The following is a 26,082-nucleotide window of genomic DNA, read 5'->3' on the forward strand; positions in this document are numbered from 1 at the left end:
ACAGACGTAACTCCAAATCACGTTCGTCGTAGGCCATGCTCACAGACCACACACAGCATAAGGGTCAAGCCTCCTGTCCCTCCTACCTCTTTGCTCCATTCCTTGCTTAAGCAAGGTGATATGACAGGGTGCTAGCAGGACACTTTTTTTTTATCACGAATTACATCAAAACATTCTCCACATAGGTCAAGGTACCAGTCAACATTCTTGCAACCAAGCACTTCCCACATCGTAGCATGCTTCCTTTCATCTAATGCATTTCAGTGCCTCACTAGCGGATATGATGTACTTTATAAATACCTCTAAAGTACAAAACTGTAGCTCTGATGTTGCCCACCAGGGCATCATAGCATTTTTACAAACCAAATGAGGAAGGTCTACCAGAGAGGCAAGGGTCTATATAACTATGACATGTGGGAGCAACTGTGGTGCTGATTATTTTGCCGCATGCAGGGCTGTGTAAAAGGTACATAGAGGGTAGCTCATATCATGGAGCTAGTGAGTTGTAAGATTATTTCCTCGGTTGTAGAATGAGTATGTGGGGTTAGATGTGTTGCAGTGTAACAGATCACCAGTGAAGGTGGGGAGACCCCCGTAAAATCACATGTACATTCAAGGAGAACTATCATGAAGAATGGTGAATCAATGTGTACCTTTTTTAGTTAGGAGATATGGTGCAATATTAATACTCTATTCAATATAGAAGAGCAATGAAAACGCTGGGAAAAAATGTACCGAAATGCCTGTCCTCCAGAACAATGTCCCTCATGGTGCTTCTGTATATGTCTAGAAAGGAATTTTAAGTAAGTTATGCAGTGCACACTGTCTTTTTCTAGTTGACTCAAGTTTAGGATTATTAGATCCTTCTAATTTCATGGTGGCACATAGGTAAAATCTCGTAAAATACGGCAGCTGTTTTTCAGTTGTTAATAAAGGAAGTCACCTCCTGTTCTACAAAGACTTGACCATTTTGAGTGCAAGATAATACAAGAACATATGCGGCATTCTTAACTCGCCAAAGCTTGGGGATTGTTGGGAAATGGGTTACTGGTTCAGGGCGGTGACACTATACTCAAGTAACAACCACAATTCCTGTCAGGGATAGTCAGCAGAAATCCCCAAAATAACCTGTGCTTAACCTTCTGGGAGCTTGGCACAAAGCAGTCAGGCTTAACTTAGAAAAAATGTGAACAGCGTTTTTGCAGCTTTTCAAACAATAATAAAGTGAAAACTTGACACAAGAAAAATCCCACACCAATTTGGAAAAATAAAGTAAATGTACTAAATGTACAAAATTATTTGCCACCAAAATAACAAAAATCCAATGTAAGTATGCAATGTTAAAGATTTAAGAGAAAATAGTGCCAAAAAGCACAAACCTCCAACTGTGGTTATCTAGTCGCACTGGCCCGGGACAAAGACACTAGTTCAGCATGAGCGAGCATGAGCCAGCTGAGCCAGCTAAGAGGCCATGTTAGGCCCACTGAAAAAAGTACCTTGAATCCTGGTTGCACAGCACTGAGAGAACTTGCGTCAAGGATGTGTCGCACGGTCGAGGCAATGTGAGGTCCTGATGTAGAGATGTGTTGCACAGCAAACAGATCCAGGAAGCTAGGAGGCTGCTATATGAGGTCCTGAATGAGCATTGAGGATTCCCCTGATGAGGGACTTGTGATGCAAAGTCCTGTGTCAAACATGCATTGTGCACTACTGACTGGTTCTGAAGTAGTTGCGGGCTTATGATCCGGAGTCCTGCGTCGTTGTCAAGGACATTGTCAACAAGGGATTTGGGATGCGAGCTCGTGTTTCGAGGATGTGTTGCACAGCAACAGTTCTAAGGTGCCCGCGGGTTGCAGTGTGAAATCCTGCACCACATATGTGTTCCAATGAAAAGTCTTGGAAGGTGATGCTTTGCGGCTTAGATGCAGAGCTTTGGGAGGCAAAGCATTACACTGTGTCAGTTCTGCTGGAACCACAGAGCACCTTCAGGCCCACTTCGACGGTTCAGGCCTGGAGTGGCACCACTTGGGAAGCCAGGACTCACAGCTAGCAGAGTCCTGGTGCTGGGCACAAGATGGCTGGAGCCTGTCCTGTTCCTCAGACACTGATCAGGAGGCCAGCCAATTGGCCCTTGGAGTCACTCTAGTGGTCCTGATTTCAAGATGCAGGTCGAGTCCCTTTCACTCAGGCAGGAGAGTAACAAGGCAGTAATGTAGCACAACAGGCCAACACAGCAGGCCTACACCTACACCTACATTTCCTGATCCATTCCGCTCACAACTCCTCCCTGCATGGCACCCCAGTCTACAGACCACCCCACCCCACCCCCCCTCAGCCTTCATCGACGTCAATGTGGACATCGCCACCCCCCAATGCCCTGACGTCCACAGACTACCTTCTCCTGGGTGACTTGAATTTCCACCTTGAGGACCACAACAACTGAAACACCACTTCCCTACCCAACATTTTTGCCACTTTCGGCCTCAGACAACTGATCACTGCACCCATGCACGCCGCAGGACACACACTAGACCCCATTCTCACCTCAAGCAACAGGATTACCAACAAGAATATCTCCACCTCAGACTAGACCAACCATCACTGCCCACACTTTGCTTTCTCTCTGCACCCAACAGCCGCCTCCACGTCCCCAGGGCCCCCCACAGGAAATTGAATGAAGTCACTGATGAGCAACTCACTACGACCCTTGCCAAATCACCCCGCCCTCCACTGATGATGCCAACACTGCAGCACGCAACCTCAACTCCTGGATCACCGAATGCGCCAACTCCTCAGCACCCCTCCAATCAACTTCAGTCAAGCGCATCCCTAAAAAAGCCAGCTGGTTCACCACCGAACTCCAAGAATTCAAACACACCTGCAGGTGCCTAGAGAAGAAATGGAGAAATAGCAAAACCAGCGAAGCCCTCGCCTCCTTCAGAGCCGCCAGTGCCACCCATCACCACCCATCACCAATGCATCAAGAACACAAAAAAAGCCACACTCTGTGAATGCATCAACACCTCCCCACACAACACAAGAGAGCTCTTCACTGTAATCAACGAATTCACCAATCCTCCCTCCGAAGCCACTAACACCCCCCCGTCGGAAGACCTCTGCAACAAATTGGACACTTTCTTCCACCACTATATTAAGGACATCTATGACATCTTTCTCCCGCAGAACTCTCCCAGCATCAGAACCTACAATCGACCCAGCCCCCCAGAACCCACCCAAGCCATCCACAGTTGGTCCACTCTCACCACAGAAGAGACTGAAATCACTGAAATCATTAGGAACAGCATTCACTTCGTAGCTCCCACAGACCTCTGTCCTCACCACATCTACAACAGAACCAGTGCATCCATCGCCCCCAGACTCCGCAAGACGTTGAACTGTACTATCAAAATATCCGCCTTCCCCGAAGAGTGGAATCACGCCGAAGTCTGCCCCCTCCTGAAGAAACCCAAAGCCGACACATCAGAGCTCAGAAATTTCTGCCCCATCTCGCTGCTACCCTACCCAGCCAAAGTCCTGGAAAAAGCCATAAACTCACAGCTGCCACAATTCCTTGAGGACAACGACTCTCTGGATACCTCTCAGTCTGGCTTCAGTTGTAACTACAGCACAGAGACAGCTCTTCTTGCAGCCACCAATGACATCCGCACACTCCTCGACTGCGGCCACACCGCAGCACTCATACTCCTCGACCTCTCAGCAGCCTTCGACAAGGTCTACACAGCACCTTATGCACCAGACTCCACGACGCAGGAATCCACAGAAAAGCCTTGCAATGGATTCACTCCTTCCTCACCAGAAGAACACAGAGAATCAGGCTCCCACCCTTCATATCCAAACCAACTGAAGTCATCTGCGGAGTCCCTCAGGGATCCTCCCTGAGCCCAACACTCCAACATCTACACGGCCTCACTTGCAACCATCGTCAGAGATCACGGAATAAACAGTTTGTCATACACTGATGACACACAACTCATCATATCCCTCATTGAAGACCCGGACAAAGCTAAGAGGAACTTTAACACCGGAATGAGAGCCGTTGCTGCCTAGATGAGGAAGAGCTGCCTCAAGCTCAACTCAGACAAGACCGAACCCATCATCTTCGGAAACTCCACTTCAGCCTGGGATGACTCCTGGTGGCCTACATCGCTCAGTGCACCGCCTACTCTGACTGACCACACCAGCAACCTAGAAATCATCCTCAACTCCTCCCTATCAATAACCCGACAGGTAAACGCAGTCATCTATTCCTGCTGGCACACCCCCCAACTCTGCAAAATCTTCAAATGGATCCCGGTCGACTGCCGCAAGATAATCACCCAGGCCCTAGTCACAAGCAAGCTTGACTATGGCAACACACTCTACGCCAGTACCACAACAAAGAACATCAGGAAACTACAACTCATCCAAAACATGGCCGCCAGACTTGTCCTGAACCTCCCCCGCAAGGAACACATCTCCCAAAACCTGAGGGCCCTCCATTGGCTCCCAGTGGAGAAGCGATTCAACTTCAAACTACTCACCCGCACCTACAAGGCTCTTCACAACATCGGACCGGCCTACCTGAAACATTGTATCTCATTCCATAACCCCGCTAAGCCCCTCCATTCTGTCCAGCAGGCACTAGCCATCATCCCACGCATCCCGAAACCCACCTCCGGAGGAAGATCTTTCACCTACCTCACAGTTAAGAGCTGGAACAACCTGCCCAAGCACCTCAGACAAAGACCATCACTCACCATATTCAGGAATAACATCAAGACATGGCTCTTGGAATGAGGCCCAGGCCCACCACCAGCACCTTGAGACCCTCACGGGTGAGTAGTTGTGTTTTACAAAAACTGATTGATTGATTGACTGAGCAGGCCAGCAGTTTGGCAGTTCATCTTGCAGAAAAGCAGCACAGCAGTCCTTCTTCTGAGTCTTCTACAGGTCCAGATGTGTACTCAAGAGTTGACATCTGAAGGTCCAATATTTACATCTAGTGCCCACTTTGAAGCAGTAGATGTTTTAGGATGCTTCTGATGCCCAGAGGGGTTTGGAATTTCCTGCCTCTCTGCTTTGGGACCTCAGATTGTCTGGGGTCACAACAGCCTGTTGTCAAACCCTGTGTGAGTATGCTCAGGCAGAGCCTTTGTAATGTGCAAGTCTGCTAGGTAGCAGCTCCTCTCCCTCAGAAAGTCAGAGATGGCACACCCTGCCAATACTTATGGCTCTTTGTTTCACTAAGTGGTAGCAATAATGGAAGACCAGCTACACCTAGTCATGTCTACTTTCTAAAAGTGGCATTTTCAGAATTGTGACCTAAATATAACGTTAGCATTAAAAAGGGCGTTACATTATAATTCTTTAGACACCAAACCTGATATTCCTACCTGCTTCCAATTTAAAGTTATGACTTATTGAAAGTAAGAAGTTAACCCAATGTTATTTGACTAGAAAGGTAAGCCTTGTAGTAGTAAAAAACAAATGTAAGATATTTTCACTACCAGCACATGTAAAAGTTAAAAGTACCTGCCCAGCATTTTAAATACACTGTACCCTACCATGTACGATGTTGAGGGCCTACCCTAAATGTGAGTAATATGTATTAAAGAAGAAGGTTTAGACTTGGCAAAGGGTTTGTATTGCCAGTTCAAAATGGCAAACTGCATACACAGGCTGCAATGGCAGGCTCAGGCATGTTTAAAATGCTAACCTATGTGGGAGTGCTGTAGATCCATTAGTAGCATAAACAGGACCTAGGCACATGTAGTGCCGGTTTACCAGGGATTTACAAGTAAATTAACTGTGTCAATTGGGTGTAAGCCAATTGTATCATGTTTAAAGGAGAAAGCACACACACTTTAGCACTGGTTAGCAGTGCTAAAGTGCACAGAGTCCTGGGGCCAATAAAAACAAGATTAGGAAAAATGGAGGAGAAAGGCAAAATGTTTGCAGGATGACCACCCTAAGGCTGTAAGGTCTAACAAGGATGCATACAGTCTTAACAATTTAAGGCTTAATCTCTTCTCTCCTCCTCCTCTGTATCAATGTCTTGTAGAGAGTACCCACAATATGCACACCTCACATATCAAGCATGGAAGGGCCTGAAATAACGTTTGCCAGATGGGATGCTTTGTCACAAATGTGCCAAAATCCTTTCTACTGTATTACAAGTCCCATAGGATATAATACACTTGTAATCCAGCAGACAGGATATCCATTACATTTGTGAGGAAGTATCCTGTCCTCCAAACTGTAAATCAAGCCCATTGTCTAGGTGTCACATTTTTTTTACATTTTGAACTCTCTCCCACAGTGACAATTAAATCAAAAAAGGTGCACCATAATAAGATAATGAGAGGAGCTCAGAATATAAAGGTAAATGTTTGAATGTGACCTATTACAGCAGTCAAAGTCCCTTCTAGTAGTGTGCACAAGAGGTGATCTCACACCACTTCATAACAAAACATGATTAATGATTATTTAGTTCCTGCATTTCTGCTAGTGCATACCCATACAGATCTGATTCTGCAGTGACACACGGCAGGGAAAAGCACCTTTGCCATTTAGGAAAAGCCCATATTGTACATTCATGTCACTTCTAAATGTGATGTGGCACCATACCCAATGGAGTATGGTGCTAAAATATATAAATAGGCCCATTACATATCGGAGTAGTATGCTAGTCTAGTATAATTAAACCCAAAAAGCATAACCGGGGCTGGCTTAAATATAGTTGGACCCTATCTGTCGTGGCATAGTGAGCAAAAATCAGTTTCTTAGGACCACCGTACTCATAATTAGGCCCGAAGTTTAAGTGAAAATCTGTCATGGGAGCATAGGAACAGTGTAAATGAATTAAACAGGAGCTGCTGTTGCTTGCGTAACATGCACTATGTGCTACTACTTCGAATGAAATGCAAAAAGTTTGGATGTAAGGGACGAGACCTTTTCATGTAATTTCACAATATTTGGCATACATTTAAGGAATTGTACAAAATGTTTGCAAGGGCAATTATGTAAGTTTTGTCCCAGCCAAATACAAATGTATTTTAGGCTACCTAAGCCAGGACCTCCTTAAAACAGGTTTTGCCATTTATCAAATCCCCAGAGCTGGAATGCACTTCGTTGGCTGGGTGAGTAAATGACTTGGTTTAGATGCATATACTTGTAGCAAACTGCAAGTATTTTTAACTGAATTAACAACTCCCTGGACCAGATCATTTTGGTGAAGGCGTATAATGGTGTAGAGCAAAGTAAAAAATCTCATTGGCCTTCTCATTTGATAGCGCTCAAGAAGAAGTGATATAATGAAACTAACAAGCTTGAGTATTGAGACGAAGTCAGGCCCTACCACACTAAAGTCAGAGCCGCACAAGCTCTTATTACACCATAAAAATTGAGAAGGCCTCCAAGTCACCCAGAGAATGTTTTCAAATTTTGAAGTCACTTATCAAGGTAAAAACAGACTGTCCTCCACCACAACTGACAGTTGCTCACTACAACCAACTGGCTTCCTTCTTTTGTAAGAAAATCAAAGATACTTCCTTCCCTGTCAAGATAAAGGTCATTGAGCTCCCCACAGGCAGACATTCCCTGGGCTGCCCAGAACAAGGCCTTTTAGACTTTTCTGCTATCACCCACAATCAGCTTTCAGCTTTATTTAAACCAGTCAAGTTAGGCTCCCCCTTGACCCAGCCACCATAACAATTTAGAGCAAGGTTCTGAGAACATATTTACTGTACTGCTAGAACAGCATCATCTGTTTCAGTTCAGCTCCCCAACAATGGAAGTAGGTAGTGGTAAAGCCACTTATGAAAAAGTTAAGCCTAGACCCTTCATGACTGGGAAACTATAAGCCTATCTCCCTACTGCAGGAAGTGTCTAAGCTCCTGGAGAAAGATGTTGGTAAATACCTCACCCTTTTTCTGGAATCTAAGAAACTCCTCAACCCCACTCAAATAGGGTTCAGACTGCAGCACAGTACTGAAACTGCACTGCTGGCCATGACAGAAGATCTCAGGCAACTTTTAGACTGAGAAGGCTCTGTGGCAATCATCCTTCTGGATCTCAGTGCTGCATTCGATAAGGTGGACCATGCAACACTTGTCGAGAGGCTCTCAGATGTAGGGATATGCAACTGCACACTCAAATAGCTGATGTCCTTCCTCAAGGGTGGATCTTTCCAAGTACTGGACCAAACATGCTACTAAGACATTTTTTCTCTGAAATGTTGAGTACCGCAGGACTCTACATTAGGTCCTTCCCTCTTCAACCTTTACATGTGCCCTTTAGCAGAGCTAGCGCAAAAGTTTGGATTGACTATGGTCTTCTATGCTGATGACACTCAATTAGTCATCTCTATTTCCTTGGAACCCTGCTCCATCTGTAAGCAACCTGTCCCCTGTATAAAGGAAGTGGCCAACTGGATGATCAGTTGCTGCCTCAAGTTAAATGGGGAATGGGGACAAGATAGAGCTTATGTTCTTAGGCAACAGCAAAGTTAATTGGGTGCCTCTCCCTTGGCCGGAGTGCTTTGGGATTACACCAAGCCCAAAAAAAGCAAATAGGATTGAGTGTATGGCTGCAGGACACACTAACCATGGAGCCTCAGGCCAATAAACTAGCTGCAAAATGGTATGGAATATTTATGTCCTGATTTAGATATTGGCGGTGTTACTATCAAGCTGTGTCGTCGGCGGACTCAAGAAGACCACCAAGTCAATGGTGTTACAGCTCCGCAAGCAGACGATTGGCGACAGATTTCTGGTGGAGGGAGACAGCAGTGGATTAAATGGACTTCATACAATGGCAGGGGCTATGGAATAGAGGTAAGTGACACACACACAAATACCTTAGCCACATGGGTCCTCCTGTACTACACACTATACAACACACTACATACACTCCATCATTCTTTACAATTACAACACAACACAACCCGTACATGCCAAAAATGCACATTGACATACATCCATGACACAACATAGACACACCATTGACACAGCACCCAAACATGACACAACCACAACAACCAACACAACTACACATTAAGCTACACAAACTCACACACAAGCACAACTACACACATTATGACAATGTCCGCTACACAACAACCCTCACCTGAATGTATCACCCAGCAACACAACATACACAACAACATCGATCTTACATGCAAGTGACAAACATACTGACACAACCACAGCACGCACTCCAACTCCCTCCACCTGTACCAGCCAATCCTGACAAACACATATACACATACTGACTCACATACACAACAGATAGTACAGACCTATCAGTACAGGTCCCCTTGCAATGCACACACATGGACACCGTTGTCAAGTGTGAGTCAACTATCTTTGTGGTGCCAGCATTCATTTGGCAATGAATGATGACATCACAATGACAATTGTGTATGAGTGTCATATGTGTATTGTGCCAGTACGCGCTCAGGCATATGTGACACAATTGTTTACCTGACATATGCATGTCACAGTGACTTAAAAAAGTTACTGTGACATGTATATGCCTGCTGTGGTCCCTACTTCCCGTGCAATACCCACTCAACGCAATCTGGCAATACAACTTCCCTACCTGCAAGTTCAGCGACGGGTGGTTGTGTTCTCTTCATACTACGGTGGCAGTAGTGACCACAGATGTTTCCCAATTGTCTCCAGTTGTAGGCAGAGGTGGAATGGGGAAAAAAGGGGAGTTTTCACTCCCTTTTTTCCCCATCCGCAACTCAGAAGTGGAGATCGGACCGCCACTGTTTGCTTGGTGGTACGGCATGTCCAAATCTGCATGGCGGGAAGGGTGGGTGGGGTCCCGCTCGCTTCCACTTTTCCCTGTCCTGCCGTCAATGCAGGCAGTGTTTCTTGGCAGAGGCAGTGGCTTGAATGTGGGCTTTCGGCTACGATGCCGCCAAAATCTAAATAGGGCAGGTGGACCGTCACGGCGGAAGACGAGTTTCTAGTCAAAAAGTCAATGGCAAGACAGTTAACCAACATCTAAATCAGGTCCTTAGACTGCTACGGAAAGTTTTAGACCCCCTTCCTTTCAAGAGGACTCATTGTACAGGGCTTGATCGTCTCCTGGCTAGATTACGGGAACTCCTTATATCTAGGTCCCCACACTATGTTAAAAGAAGACTATAGATAATCCAAAATGCAGCTGCCCAGCCCCTTCTCAAAATTCCAAGTCACTTGTCCACAAGCAGGCCTTGGCTGACCCCCACCGGCTCCTCATTGAGTAGCAAGTGCAGATTAAAGTTCTCTGCATCACGCATAGGGCCTTCCATAGCAAAGGACCCCATATACTATGCGCTTTCATTGAAGTATATAATCCTGGAAAGTCCCTGAGATCTGCAAGTTCTCTCCTTGCAATGTCACCAAAAATGTCCAGATCTAGATGGGGTGGCCTCTCCTTCAAGCATTTTGGTGCCCAAGCTATGGAATTTCTTGCCACTCAAACTGTGTCAAATAGAATCCAAATCCTCTTTTAGAAAATCCATGAAGACCTGACTAGGGAGGTTGGTTTCTTGGGTGATCTGGTTAGGGGAACACTGGGATGCCTCCAGGTAGCCATGCATTTTACAAATCCCCTAGATTAGATTAGATTTAATAGCCTTCCTCTGAGTCCAAGTAGAGCAACTGGATGTTAAAAGGGAACTACTTAGCCGAGGAAACACATGAAGAAGTGGATAGTAAGAGATGGAAGAACAAAGGGCATCATTTGATTTGCAGATGCTTGAAAGGACTTCTATTCATTCCTAGGACCCTCAATGGCAGCCTCACGCCAGTCACAGAAAGGGAAATAACTAGTGTGCCCTGTCAGGAGGGAGAAGATGTGAACTGGGGACATGGACAAGGAGCTTCAAACAGGCCTGCTTGGATTTCAACATGATCTGTCATATTGCAACAGAGGTTTTCATGTAATTTCACAGCAAAGCAAGGAGAAAATGCTGCAAAAGGAGATGGGGACAATGCACATGTAGCTAAAATTGGGTGGCATCATTTCTTCAAATGCTGGTTAATGCAGTGGATAAATCTGGCACCTCAACTACCACCTCCCCAGAAAATTCATGGATCTAGGAAGACTCCTCCTGAAGAAGACACCTGATAAGCCCTGCTGGAAGAATAAGACTCACTCAAGAACTCCTGAATCCTCCTGGCACCCAAGAACCGAAGCTGCCCTGCAAGGTCAAGTGGTTGGTCTCCTGTTTACCTCCTTCAGGGGCACAAAAAGCAGAAGGACTCCTGCCTCCAGATGGGCACAAATGGCCACAGAGGACTGGGCCCCACAGAAGATCTGGTTGGAGAGATACCTGGTACCCAGAAACCTGGTCTGCAGAGATAGGGGCTGAAAGAGTGACCAGAGGGAATATTTCCACCAGTTGGAGGCTAAGGGTCCTTTTTTAAGCTCGGCAGATGAAATAATCCATCAAAAGCACCCGTCTACCATATTGCAAATACCATATGATATAAAGCTCTTGCAATTCGACAGATGACAGTCATGTTTGAATAAAGTCTTTGGCCAGAATTACCTGCATGTTGTATCTGATCACTCTATTAGGATCAGCCTGAAATTACACATGGGTGTGGTCAACCACAAACTGTTGCTTTTCAAATGTGCTTTTCTTTTTCTAGGATCTTTTTGCCTTAAAATGTCAAAAATAATATCTCTGGTTCTCCTGAACATATTATAGTGATCTTGGTGTGTTTCTGCTCATTAATTGTTTCTCTATTTTTCAAATTGCGGTTTTAATTTTTTTGAATCTAGAGATTACCTGCTGCTTGTGCTACCAAAGGTTGAGCAGAGATTCACTCTGGACTATGTTTTGTCCTTGTAATATCAGGTCCTAAACTGCTTCACAGCCATGGACATTTACCTACAACAGCTGTGGGTAGCTCTGAGTGTGAGTACTAGTACCAGCTAAAGATTCCTGCAGTTTGAAGGAGAGCTGTTAAGTGTTGCAGGTGAAATATTTGCATTCATCATGGGGAAACAGTCTGCCTGTAGTATACCCAGGGCCACAGGAGGTATGTGTTTCTCTGACTGAGGTGTTTTTTTGCATAATTATGGAGTTAGCGCATTGGCCATATAATCCACTGTTTGATACACAGTTTGCTGACTTTAACAAAAAAAAAAATTCCATCTCAAACGGATCAAAAGTTACTAAAAATATGTCACTCTTTGTTGCTGTGCAGCTGAAGCCACTTCACAAAGGTTGATTATTCAACTTTAAAAGTTACTAAAAATATGTCACTCTTTGTTGCTGTGCAGCTGAAGCCACTTCACAAAGGTTAATTATTCAACTTTAAGGTGCATATTGCTATATTTGTGTGTGAAACTAGTACCAATAAGGTGAAACCTTTATCCAGGAAGTGTTAACATGTGTAAAAATGACAAAATAATGAACTGATCCTATCACAAAATGTACCACATTATGCCTCGTAATTTGCATTTTCTTGGACCATAATTTAGGGAAGTGGAAATCATGCCTGAAGCCATCATGAAGAAAATTACCTTCAAACGTTCCTGGATGGAGACAAAATTGATTGCCAAGTCTTTGGAAATCAAATTTACAATACTGGATATGACCTCTTGCCAAATCGTCTTAACTCCACTGACAAGCGGATCGATGCATAACATTACGAAATTGAATCATGGCATATGGAACCTTCACAAAAAGGTTACCAACCTAGAGAAAAAGTCAAGGAAAGATAGTGTGTAATTTTATGGCATTCCAGAAGGCCTTGAGAAACAAAGCATGGAGGGATTACTATAATACTTGTTGTAGACGTCTCTTTTACCATGGAATTTCAGGAGGCCCATCCCTTCAGACTATGTGACAACACCAAATCATCTTGTCCAAAGCAAATAATTGCTTGTATTCTGCATCACTGATAAGCTAGGCAAGTTATCCAGCCTCATAGAAATAGAGACAATTCCACAATACCTGCACCAGAAATTTCATCAACTACCGGGATGTTTGCAGTCCCTCACTAGATCTTTGACATAAGCTTTATTCCTGCACTGATGTTGCTAATAGATGAAATTTCAACATTCACTGCTTACAAAATTACCTGGAATATATGTAATGCCCTCTCCTGAGTCACATGACTGCCAGTGCTGCAGTGAAAGGATATGATTTCAAGTGGCTATGATGCAATCTCTAATATCTTGCAGTCTTGGTCAATACTGGACTCAGGAACACAGTATCTCACCACCTGAACCTCTTAGGTTTTCAAATACATGATTTCAGTATATGATCTGACCTCTGAATTTCTTCTAGGGTAGACTGCAAGTCACCAAAATTGTTGTGGCACTACACATTAATTGTGTTTCGGATATGCTACTCATAACAAACTGACACAACTTACTACTACGCAACCAAGCCGTAAAGAAATTTTAATGGAAGGGAGATAGTCCACAGCTAGTACCTGTGCATTTATAAGCTCACACACAATTAGGAGGTTTCGGGTTCCCCCATTGTGAGTTCTTTATTTGGTCTATTAGCTCTCCCACATAATTTTCCAACACAAAATGGTGAAACATATCCCACTGTAGCAAAGGACTGAACATAGCTTCCAGACCTATATAGAGCAGAAGCCTTCTGTGGGTTCATGATGTCTCAAGTTCGACTACTAAACCTAATGTTTGCATCAGCACTCAGGGCATTACACTCGGTACACAGGAAGATAGTAATATATACACTGGTGCACTCACTGGTGCTGTGCTGAAAAAAACAACACAGATTTGCAAATGGAGTGTAAATGAATCACTCCCTGGCTTGATCTTTCCAGGCATTAGATAGGGTGGATGGGTTGATATCTGGAGAAACCATTGACTTTTTGGAGGTACTTTGAATAGACCATGGCCTGAGAATAAATCAGATTTAGAGATACATGCAACTTAAACACTTACTGGAGAGAAGAATTAGCCTGGCCTTGCCAGCTCTTCCCAACTCATCTATCCTTATGTACATAAGGAGAAGGGGAGCACATAAAGGAGTAGTCTTTGGCCTATACAATTGCATCACTCCTGAATTGTTTTCCAAGGTGAACTCATCCAACATAATAAAAGAGTTGGCAAAATATTCTTAACTACATACATAGATTGGACTAATCAGAACTGATGGAGATGGAACAGTTACAGTAAAAGAGCATTAGAGAGATTAGACTGAAATTGAACTACTACAAGGTGTTGTATGACTCGCCATAGACACCTAAAAATCTTTTCAGAGCAGACATGAATAGGAACTTTACTTGTTGGAGATGTAGAGGCTTACTCAAAGATCCTTCACAAAAACTATTGCCCTGAACACCAATGTCACTTTATTGATGAGGTATAAGACACACGCTGAAAGATGGAGGTTTACTACCTATAAAGCGCTAGATGCGAGTTGCATTCATTCACAATACACTAGACTTTAAAGGTATCACTTCACATTGGGGGAGATAGGTATCAACATTGCTGGTGGTTGTTAAAATTTGTGTCATTCACCACTGAGAATTAAATACAATGCAGAGCCATGTTGAATAGCTAGCTGAAGTTTACAGTACAGCATCCTATAAAAACTGAGTTAAAGGATCTTGGAGAACATGGAGGACTATTCTTGGATCGGGCACCCATTATACAGTAGTTACTTGAATGAAGAGGGAAAGAAAGGACCAGAACATTGGTAGACCATCGTACAGTTGCATGCCAATATATGTTTTGGGTATTATGTAAGATGAAAGGCAAGTACTCCTCACATTGACACCTAAGCCTGCAGCCATATAGTATATCTGACTCACTCTGAATAACAATGCCTGTTTTCTACCACTTTTGTTTTTTTTGCATGATGATCGGCCGTTGTTCTTCTCCAGGCCTTTGGCTCTCTTCTGAGAGTGAGCACCCATTGTCTCACATTATATAGGTATTAGACTCATTCCACTGCCACCCAACCCTTCCCACCCTCCACCACAACTGAATGTTGATTTGGGCATGAAATGTGGTGTTACACCTGCCACTGAATTAATGTCGCCCCACAAATTGGAGGGCACGGAGAGGAAGGGTAGGCTCTGCAGGGTGAAGCCCTCAACAGGCTACCTAACCGGGAGCGTTTATTTACTAGTATTTATTTATATATAACCCTGTTTGTTTTCTTGTGCCACCCATTTCTGTTGGAAACATACTAGCAACAGTTAAGTATCCGTTCTGTTGATAAGTTGGACTTTAGATGGGATAGTGTTATCCCTAGTGGGGCTGTATTTTTCCTTTTCCTAATTTGATCTCCCAGGCATATTTACTCCTTGAGATGTGCATAATGTCTTTGCTGTTCTAATTCTATCACATTCAACGCACACCATGTTGTGTTTGAAAACTAACGAAGAATTGTTAGCAAAAGAAGTGCAAATAAGTGTAGGAAAACAATTACAAATTTTTATCACGACCTAGAAAGTTATGCCTGTGTGGGTGTTAACTTCTTTTACACCATACTTCCCTGAAATCTCCTGAGTCACCCCCTGGAAAACAGGCATGTACTTATCTAAGCGCAACTAATGACTGCAGTAGCTTTACAAACATTGCACAACTTCCACACTGATTAATATAAACAGCCGTTTACTGCACTTGATTGTTTCTGGATTTGTGAATCGTGTCGAGGTTTGAAACTTGAATTTAAGGCTTTTTAAATGCATAGTGTAAGGGGCCAAACACATTTCAGTCTCCAAATATGACCAATATTTTATTTGAACACGTGATACGAAATGGTAACCTAAATTACCTCTCCTGCAATATAAATCTGCAGCTGTTTCACTCCCACCGACATCGCCTATGCCATCAGGAACTAATTTGTGCTAAACAAACATATATGAACAGATAAAATCACCAGGCACATTTGATCCTCTTGAATTTCTCTCATCAGAGAACTACAATTTGGTGCATGAAGTGTTGGCATTACATCTAAACAGGTACTTTAATAATCCAATTTATAGATTCAATGGCTGCCGTAAAACTGGGTACGAAGCAAATTTTGCTCATGCTGTACTTAGTACGGAATACTGTGCCCCTAAGATAACTCACTTGTAAAGGATTTGAGCTATACGGCTTTTGCTAGTTATGCTCTAATCACTCGTGTTGTATGCAAACATATTTACTGTAGTCTTCCCTGCTTCGTCTTAAAATACATAACGTTTGAGTTAGAGTGTGGAAGACAGGTTACTTTATCACAAATGTAGCGGATATCCCCACTACCTTACTGCATGTGCATTATATATATCCTATGGTGGATGGGATATCAATGACCCATCTGCCAAACTCTAAATGAGGCCCATGTCAGAGGCATAGACTAAGGGCCATGCATCCCATTTGACAAATTTCAAGTGCCTTATAACCTCTAACATTTGTTTATTTGTCAATGTTTTGACAGAGTCTCCTGTCAACCAAACTATAAATCAGACCCTAAGGCCTCATACCCCAAATCTAGGTTGGTCCGCCTCATTTAGAGATGGGCAAATAATAAGCTTCCTGTTGATGGAGTCTCAGTTGGCTCCGTTGATGGTAAGCTTCCTCTGATAACCCGCCAGATTAAAGGCCATCTCAGAAAGGGGCATTACACAGCCGTGTGGATGGTGTAAGGTACTTTTTTCTGTCTTTCACCACCAGATATGGTGAGAGATATAAATAAAAAATATCGGTGGCTTTCTGTTTTTGAGAAACAAACTCAAAATTTGGAAGTTTGTTTCTGAAAAATAAAAAAATGCTTAAAACTATTTTGAACGGCTGTCAAAACCGATACCTATTATCCACCAAAATTATTGTACCTCAAAGGGAACCCTCATGGTGGGTTTCCGTTCAAGATACATAGATGAACGTTGGGCTGGTGGTTATCTATAGATATGGTGGATGAAGGTCCATTAGGGTGGTGGAGGATATGTCCTCCTCTACAATGACAGATGGATTTCTGCTGGGCAAAGCCTAAATCAGGAAATAAGTTGTTTGCCACCATTAGAGTGCAATCAAAAGATGCATTAAATAGTATTTTTGAGTGTACATTTAAATAAATAAGAAAATAACACATTGCAGATTATTCTGAACTTGAGTAATCAAACAGTGGGATGCATTTTCGAGGCCTCAAGTAGCTACCAGAGGTTGTGATGAAGCTGGGAGGGCTAAAATATCTCCACCATTTCAGAAGTATCTCTGAAGTCCAACAGCATTTAATGTGCAACCTCGTTTGGCAACACCTGCTTTTAACATAGATATTGAACGTCACTGTAGTGTGTGAAAAGTTAATGTCTGAAAGTAAACGATGAACATATCTTTTTGTCGAAATTTCTTGGGCAAAGTATTCATCAGTGTTATGTAAGATGCTGCAGCTCTATTGCAATTATGTATGTTATATTTATTGTAAAAAGTGCAGCATAGAGCATAGTTAGAGGACTTTTGTCTGGACATTTAGTTCACTTGAAATATTTGGCTCGCTTGCAGTGTTTTACATGTCAAACATGTGTTCTGATACATTGAACAAAACTGACAAATAACAGTGTCTATCTACTTCTTTTTAGAAGGAATGCCTTTATGCTCTTCTTCAATTATAGCATGCTAACTGGATCCCTATTTTACATAACTGCGCAAACATATGATGCCATATTGTCGTAGTATGGCTCAATATAAAAAAGTGTGAAGACCACCGATCTACATGATTGTGTGAATCACGTGTGTAAATGTAACATATCTGAAAAGTACATCAATTACAACGACAATGCTTTCCCACTTGTTAAGTGTTTATCAAGCTGGTCATAAATGAAGATGGGACTCTGTGCAAGCTCAGTAATTGGTTTCACTACTGAGTCTGACAAATTTGATGCCAATTTACCACAACAGACATTTTGTATACACACCAAAAAGGCACCAAATGTTGGAGGCCTTTTTGTAGCTGAGGATATGGATCGAATATGGACTCGCGATCCTAAGATTAAAGGATCTCTGACTCGGTTTCAGACTATTCAAACATCTACCATTAATCATCTTCAGAGTTACCACTTCTTTTGATGATCTACTTCAGTAAAAGACCCAGTGTAAAGATGTTTGTACAGCACAATTTACCAGAAGTGCACAAAAGGAAAAATAAATATACAACTATAAAACAGGAAATATTGGTTAAACATAACTAAGTAGTTAAGCATAAACTGGGTGAATTTGGTCAGGCAAATGGAGAACTAGTAAATATACTGCGGCTCAGATAAAATGTTTTGGATTAGTTTCTCTCTGTCCTGATTAATTGGAAACTTTGTTCAGATGAAACGCTAGAATTTAATTAATTTGATATTGCCAAAACCTCCACGACATTACCAATTACATCAAATAAGAATACTATTTTCAGCCTCACAATATAATATAGAAAGTTGTACACCAAATCAGCCCGGAGGCAATAAAATACTTTTTTATGATTCGACAGAGGTGTTTAGCTGCCTCTGTGTGTACTTACTTTTAAAAATGGTCACGTTAGGCAGATGGAGCAGTGATAGGCGAAAGAGATTATACGACCTGCCAAGCTTGCTCCTAGCACTCTCAAAATGCCTTTTAAGAACCATCTATATGGCATTAGTCAGAGAACGTAAATATCCGGTGATATGGCGAAAAAAATAGGATACATAATTATGAAAGTGACATCGTATGAACAGCTTTCTAAACTACACACAGTGTTCTAAATTCTATGTATCCTTGTATTGGCAGTCATCCCAGCTAAGTACGATATCCAGAAATGTGCTCAAACGTCCTATGACCACAGAGAAAACTGTGACCTCAATTTTTATAAAATGTAAATTTTGCACTTGTATAGCGCACTACTCACCCGTTAGGATCTCAAGGCGCTGTACTCATACCACTATGGAACCCCTCCTGGCTTTTCCCTGTGAGGTGCCCACTGCTGGGCACCCCCAGGGTGAAGCCAGGCATCCAAGCACTGTTGGGGCCATTGTGGAGATTAAGCAAGCTATTGCCCAGAGTTGCAGAGTGGGACCCATTAATTAGATTAGGCACCGAGGCGAGAATTATCTGGTCCAAGGGAATTGAGCCCAAGACCTGCTGAAGCGGGACTTGAACCCTGGTCTTGAGCCAGATCTCTGCTTCATGGTCTGCCGCTCTAACCATTGTGCCACACTTCTCCATATATACTGCATCATCTTCACATTTTTGGAGAGGGAATCAGGTAAACTGTGGCAAAGTAAAAAACCTTGAAGTTTGAATTAGCAGGGGCAATGTTGTAAAACTCAGAAAGAGACCATGATCTGAAAAACTGCACAGTTGAAAATGAGCAGCTTTTACATCTGCAAGTACCCAATTGTTACAGCATACCTTAGAATCAAATTAGACTCCAAAATTTCCTGCCAATTAAAGATCTGACAGGTCTATTTCCAGTGTTGAATGCCAGGCAAACCTCAATGAAAAGGGATAATCTGTACCTAACAAAAGGATCTCCATTTTAATAGCATTTACAGACAGATAGAAGTTATCCAGATTTTCACATCCAGTTGACAAGATGTAATACAGCAGTTGTTGGTTGCAGACTCACTTAAATCTACCAAGACTTGGGTATCTTAAGTGTGCAACTGAAAACAAAGACAACGGGTTGCGAACAATTGTGCCAGAGGTATCATACAAGTATTGAACAACAAGGAGGATGAGGCAGATCCCTTGTGGATGTCACATATTAAATTCTGGGGAAGGAAGAAAAATCACCCAGCTGGATTTGTTGAGTGCACCCTCCCAAAGAAAGATCAAACCCAACCTAACATTATTAGCCTTATCATCAACACATGGTCCAGGTGACCGCACACCTCAAGCGTCTGTGGTATCAAGTGTTGCTGAGAAATCTAAAAGAATAAGAGCCATTGGACGTTTTTGACCCTGAAACCAAAAAAGCTCTTCCTGTATGTTCAAAACAGATGCATCTGTGCTTCTCCAGGGGAAAATGAAATGAAGAGCTGAGAATAAAGTACTGGACTCAGTGCTTTTGCAATTGAGCACTAGCAAGTTATTCTGTAATCTTTGCAAGAACTGGAATGGAAATTAAATGAAAAATCACTGTAGAGTAGGCCCATAAACCAATCTTCTTCAATAAACCTAGCAACACGTCACTCTCCAATCAAAGGATTATAATATTCTTTGAAGGAAAACGTTTAAAATGATGCATGAGATGTGCTAGGATGGAGCAGTATTTTTCTTCACCACAGATTAAAGCAAAACATTTGTCTTGTTAACTGAAAAGATGTATCTTACTTGCTGCTTTTACAACATACAAAATGGTCATAAGATCAAAACATTTGAATGATCATATGCCTTCTAAAACTGGATTAAAACCCTCCTAGCCAACGCAGTAACCAAAGGATCAGATCATGTTATTTCTCTCAAGCCATTCATTTGTTGATGAAAGAAATGCTCCCAGAGTCTCAAAAAGTTCCTGAGACTTTGAGTTTTTTCCATTAACATTAGGTTGTGGAAAGGGTAATTATTTATATATTTTTAAAAACTCTTGAAGGGAATTACCAGATGTATTAATGTGATTTTGATAAAAAAAAATGTTTTATGTCAGGGATGGTTTTTCAAGGCACATTTATCAAAGTCTGATGTTGCTTTAAGCCAGTTCTCTTCAATTGTATATCATTTTGTTTTAAAAGCAAAATGTCTTTGGGAAATTAGGGGTTGCGTAGCCTACAATTTACACATAACCTCTTCCATTCACCAACATCTTTTTACATTTTTGGTGAAGTGATAAAGTATGATTGATGGATTACCAAAAAAGTCAAGTCAGATTTCTTGGTCTGAGTATATCTAATATAACATAGTTTTTGTGAAAGCCTTGCAATTCCTAGTTGTTATAGGTTTTTTTATAGCATTGTGAGTGTTTCATATTAGACAGGGGCATATTAATATGAAACCGATTAGTATATGATCAGACCAAACTAGGAGCCTTTGGTTGATTTCTGGGTTGTAAATTAAAATCTAGTACCAAATTTATTAGAGAGTCATCTTTGTGAGTGCAACCATGAATACACTACCAGAACCCGATAGTGTTCAAGAAACCTACATATTCAGTTTACAGTGAATACGCTACATTTGGCCACACATTAATACCCCCTAATATTAAAAAAAGGTGTTCCTTAGATTGTTGGGTTGATACAAAAATCTTGAAATAAATATCGAAATGAACTGCTATATTGGGGTGGCAATAAATAACAGCAGTGTCACTAGCAAAATCAACTCCTATATAACACTTGACAGTAAAATGTTCAAATGAAGATGAGGGAGATAGGATCACCTCTGATTGCAGGAAAGATGAATTGACTGTAATATTTCCACAGCATTAACTCTTTTATTAGGACAGAGTGCAACAGAGATATTTGGTGCCACTCATGCTTTCTTACCCTGGACTGAAGAGGAAAGTGCATGAATATCACTTCACACACAGACATCAGCCATAAATGTATAGACTGCATGCTGCTTTTGGCTGTGTAGCTTAAAAATCGGTATCACTTTGTCAAATCCATTTTATGTGAACAGTATGACTTGAATGTATCTTCTTATTTGTTAGTTAAGCTGCTGCTTTCACTGTAATTGCATTTTTCTTTCTCGACTTGCTAGTATTCATTGGCAATGTGCTAGAGACTGGCACCATAATAAACTTCTATTGCAAGTGTTATTGTATTACAGTTGGTTGACTTGGACAATGTTGTCTGTTACTTAAGGCTTATTTAGAGTTTGGCAGACAGGATACTCTGTCAAAAAAGAGACGGATATTCCATCCACCATATTACAAGTGACGTAGACTATACCGCACTTGTAATAAAGTGAATGGGACATCTGCTACATTTGTGATGGCACACCCCATCTGCCAAACTCGAAATATGGCATCAGTCTTCACAGTAGAAAATGATATACTTCAGAACTACTGCTGTATGCTCAGGGTTTTAACAGTAGCTAGCACACACTGTTAATTCAATATATAAAGTTTCAACTTTTCTAGATCTGTCTAAATAATTAGTATATTACTGTTATTGTTCGTTATACTATAATTTTGTATATTTCGATTATATGTGATGTACACTACAGCCCACAACACAATGTTCACACTATACAAATATCATTATTAAATAACATCATTTGATTAACACCTGCTAAAGACCAATAGCACCTATGCAATAATGTTGTTAGAACTTCGAGCTCTAACGCTTCCCTTGCTATAGCTTTCTATAGAAATTCCTATACATACATGCAAACACACGCACATATCCTCACACATAATCTCCCACAACACAAACAGAACATATCTGAATACGCAGATGCTTTGCACTTTCACAGAACATAGTATGAAGACAAACAACAGTAATTGATGCAAATATTGTACAATGACATTCTGTATGTAACCAATGCACACATCGTAGTGTTTTCTCAAAACATCTATTGTAATGGTCAGTGGTTGTTTGCACTGCAGGTTGTATCAGTGAGTACAATATTCTCTGGCACAGAAAAGAAGTACATACTGAACTAAAGGTCTGAGAATAGGAATACAATCATTATGGCATACTATTCAGTTAGAACCTAAATGGAGACCGCTAAACACAATATGAACCTACAATCCTGAACAATCAGACAATCTCCATTCAATTTGCGGACAAATAGACATCATCCCTTTAATCTTTATTTACAATGTTAATATCAATCCAGTATTTTAGGAACTAAACAAAAACCTCACGTTTTCTCTACAGGATCACATTGATTCTTATTGTATATATCATATTATTATATTATATTAATAGTTTTGCTAAAATACTCTTTGCCCTTTATTAGCCCTCTTGTTTTTTTTTTTAGCTAAGCGCTCTCAACAACAGCCGAGAACAACACACAGTAATTAATATGTTGACTCTTACTTGCTTTCACTAAAGCCTGATTTTCCATTCAGGGTCTGCAAAAACCAAATTGAATTAATGTAACAAAAATGAATTGATATTCGTTCTATTTTGACTTTTATCAAATATGTGATTATAGTTCATACATTGTAATATGTAATTCGATTGTATTTCCTTTCAAAGAAATATCCGCTTCAGGTGTACTGTACCAAACTGTTTGTCATCACTGTAAGACTCTGTTCTTTTTAAGAAACAAAGCATCCTTTAATATCTAATAGCACTCTGTGACCTTGACACACTGCATTGTATTATATTATGGTATTTACACCGAGCTTCATACCCCTGAAATGGTCTTAAACCACTCTGATTTGTAGTAGGCTCTAGATGTGCTCTAAAACAGTGTGGTAGTATTACTACACTTAAAACAATAGTAGCAGATTCACAAAAGCATTTACAAGTACAGGAAGCAATACTACAGGAGTCCTCTTTTGCATCCTCTTCTATGTCTTTGTGAATCGGTCCTGCAACGTCCAACACCACATTGGTAAAAGTGCCAAGAATACACATTCTATTTAATTTGTACTAAGCGTGAATGAATATTCCCTTACTATCCCCATTGTATTCCCATTTGAGATGTTTTGGGCTATTTCACAAAGGCAGGTAAGAGTATGCAAAGTAATAAAACAGAAGTACTACTTTAGATTCTCCAAAACGCTTTGTGAATAGGAATAAGTGTTAGGAATAGTGTGAGAATGCCTAATTGCTCATGCAGATAGCTACCACTGGATTAATAACAACATAGTAGTTGTAAATGTGTCAAGCACCACGTTTTTACAGCTTTTCTGAGTTGAAGATGGTTTCAAATTTCTCTTATTCTTCCCAGTAGAGCGTTCTAAATTTCACTATTTGAAATGAGAACATATTAAAATGAGGGTTGCAGACTATGAGAGTGTCCTAAACTGTTGTAGGTCCACAGGCCAAATGTACGTAAATCTGATCACAAAATACTGGTCACAATTTGCAACCATTATTTGTGTGACCATTGTGGTAATTTGCAAAGCAACCTCTTTACGAATAGGCCGATTTGCAAATTACCACTTCATTGTGGGCTAGTGTAAGAAATTGGATTGTTGGTTGGGTGTTGGGTGAACTCTGGTCAAGCAACAATCATAATCCTAGTCAGATAAGACACAAGCAAAGTCCAAATTAACCTATGTTCAACCCCTGGCAGCTTGGCAGAGAGCAGTCAGGCTTAACCTAGAGGCAATGTGTAAAGTATTTGTGCAAAACTTCAAACAATAACACAGTTAAAACACACCAAAAAGGAATCTACAGCAGAGTTAGAAACATAGAGTAGATTTTAATAAATAAAACAAGACCAAACTGACAAAAATCGATTTAGTAGAACTGGAGAATTTGAATTTTAAAAGCTTAAGTAAAAATAACTCCAAAATGCACAAAGCGGTATTGGGGATATCTGGTTGTGCTAGATTGAGATAAAGTCACAAGTTCACGCCGACCATGCTAGAGCGCAGGCTGGTAACAAGTGCCAGTTTGGGCCGCTGATCAAAGTACCTTAAATCCTGGTTGCAAAGCATTGCGGGGATCTGCGTCAAAGACGGATCACTCAGCCGCAGCAATGCATCGGTTCTGGGATACAGTGAGGCTGCGGTGTGAGGTCCTGTTCCGTCAATGCAAATCCTGGTGTCAGGGATGTGATGTGCATTTGAGGCAATGACCCAATTTTGAAGAGCAGTGAAGCTGTGATGCGGAAGTTAAATGTTGTTGCCATGTTGTCATGCGTCAGACCCAAGATGCAGGATTTGGTGGCGATCTGATTCTTTTGCTAAGGGGTCCAATCCATGGAGCAGCAGCCATGCATTGGTTTCACCCAGGAATGAACCGCTCAGCTGAAGAAATGCATTGGTTCTGCTTTGGGATGCGTCGCTTAACAGATAGAATATATCAGTTCCACTAGCAAGCACCTTTGGTCCCAGGACAGGGATGACACCACTTGGCAGGGGTGACTCGTGGGTGGCAGAGTCCAAGTGAAGAAGCTGGGTTGTTGGAAGTCTGTTATGTCCCTGAGATTTCAGATAAGGAGGCAAGCCAAATAGTCCTTTGAGTCATGCTAGGTCCTGGGTTCAAGAGTTGCAGGTCCAGTCTTTCTCACCTAGGCATGAGGGCAACGGGGAGCAGGTCAGCAGAGAAAAGCAGGAATTTAGTAAAGTGTGGCAGTCCTTCAGCAGTACAGCAGTCCTTCTTTCTGGTAGACTATACACAGGTTCAGAATTGTACTGAAGGGGTGGTGTCTGAGGTCCAGTATTTATACGTTGGTTCTGGAAGGTGAAAGAAACTTCTAAACAGTGGCTTTGAAGTGCAAAGAATTCCCTGCCTCCCTTGCCCTGATTCCAAGCTGGCTGGAGAGACAATACATGGTTTTTAAGTCCTTTATGTGTAGACAAGAAATAGCCTATTCAGGTGTAAGTGAGGGCCAGTTTAGTGTTCTCAGCTCATTCCTCCCGTCCTGCCCTAGATGGCCCATCAAGTCACACCTAAGCTCATTTTGTGTGTGGCTGTCTAGAAGGAAAATTGGCAGCTCTGCACTCCTTCATTTTCACAACACAGGGATGCGCTGTATTCAATGGAATACGGCGCACCCCTGTGTTGTCCCCTGCTCTGGTGCTAAATTTAGCTGCCAACACATTGTACAAGGATGTCTGTGTTAAGGGATGTGATTGTTTATGTGTGGGAAGGAGTTCCTTCCTCCACATAAACAATCATTAATGGTGATTTGGCACTTCTGTCTGTGCAGCATACACAGAAGTGCCAAAGCGTCATTTTCAAATGATTGTTTATGTGCAGGAAGGGACACCTTCCCGCACATAAACAATCATGTCTGGCATTTTGCTCTTTCTATGCCTGCTGCAGAATGTAGCACACATAGAAAAAGCAAAAAACCAGGAGGATTAAAAGTATTCTTTCTCGTTGCGCCTTGCTAACGCCACCCCTGGGGTGGGGTTAGATTTTGGTGCTGCCTCAGGTTAATGAAAAACTGGTAATCTGAGGCATCGTCAAAATGCAAAATGCATGTTCCTGTGGCACGCCCACAGTAACCCCATTGCACGCCCCTTCCACGCAAAGGGCTGTGTGTGAAAGGGTCAGATTTACAAGATGGGGT

At 41.9% G+C, this 26,082-nt stretch overlaps 1 protein-coding gene across 1 annotated transcript in view; it reads right to left on the reverse strand.

Moving 5' to 3' along the window:
- Positions 1-26,082, reverse strand: part of SERTM1 (serine rich and transmembrane domain containing 1) — a 343,801-nt gene that overhangs the window by 285,608 nt on the left and 32,111 nt on the right. The gene's annotated exons all lie outside the window — the stretch shown is intronic.

The sequence above is a fragment of the Pleurodeles waltl genome, chromosome 8 (genome assembly GCF_031143425.1).
Source record: "Pleurodeles waltl isolate 20211129_DDA chromosome 8, aPleWal1.hap1.20221129, whole genome shotgun sequence".
Taxonomy (NCBI): Eukaryota; Metazoa; Chordata; class Amphibia; order Caudata; family Salamandridae; genus Pleurodeles; species Pleurodeles waltl.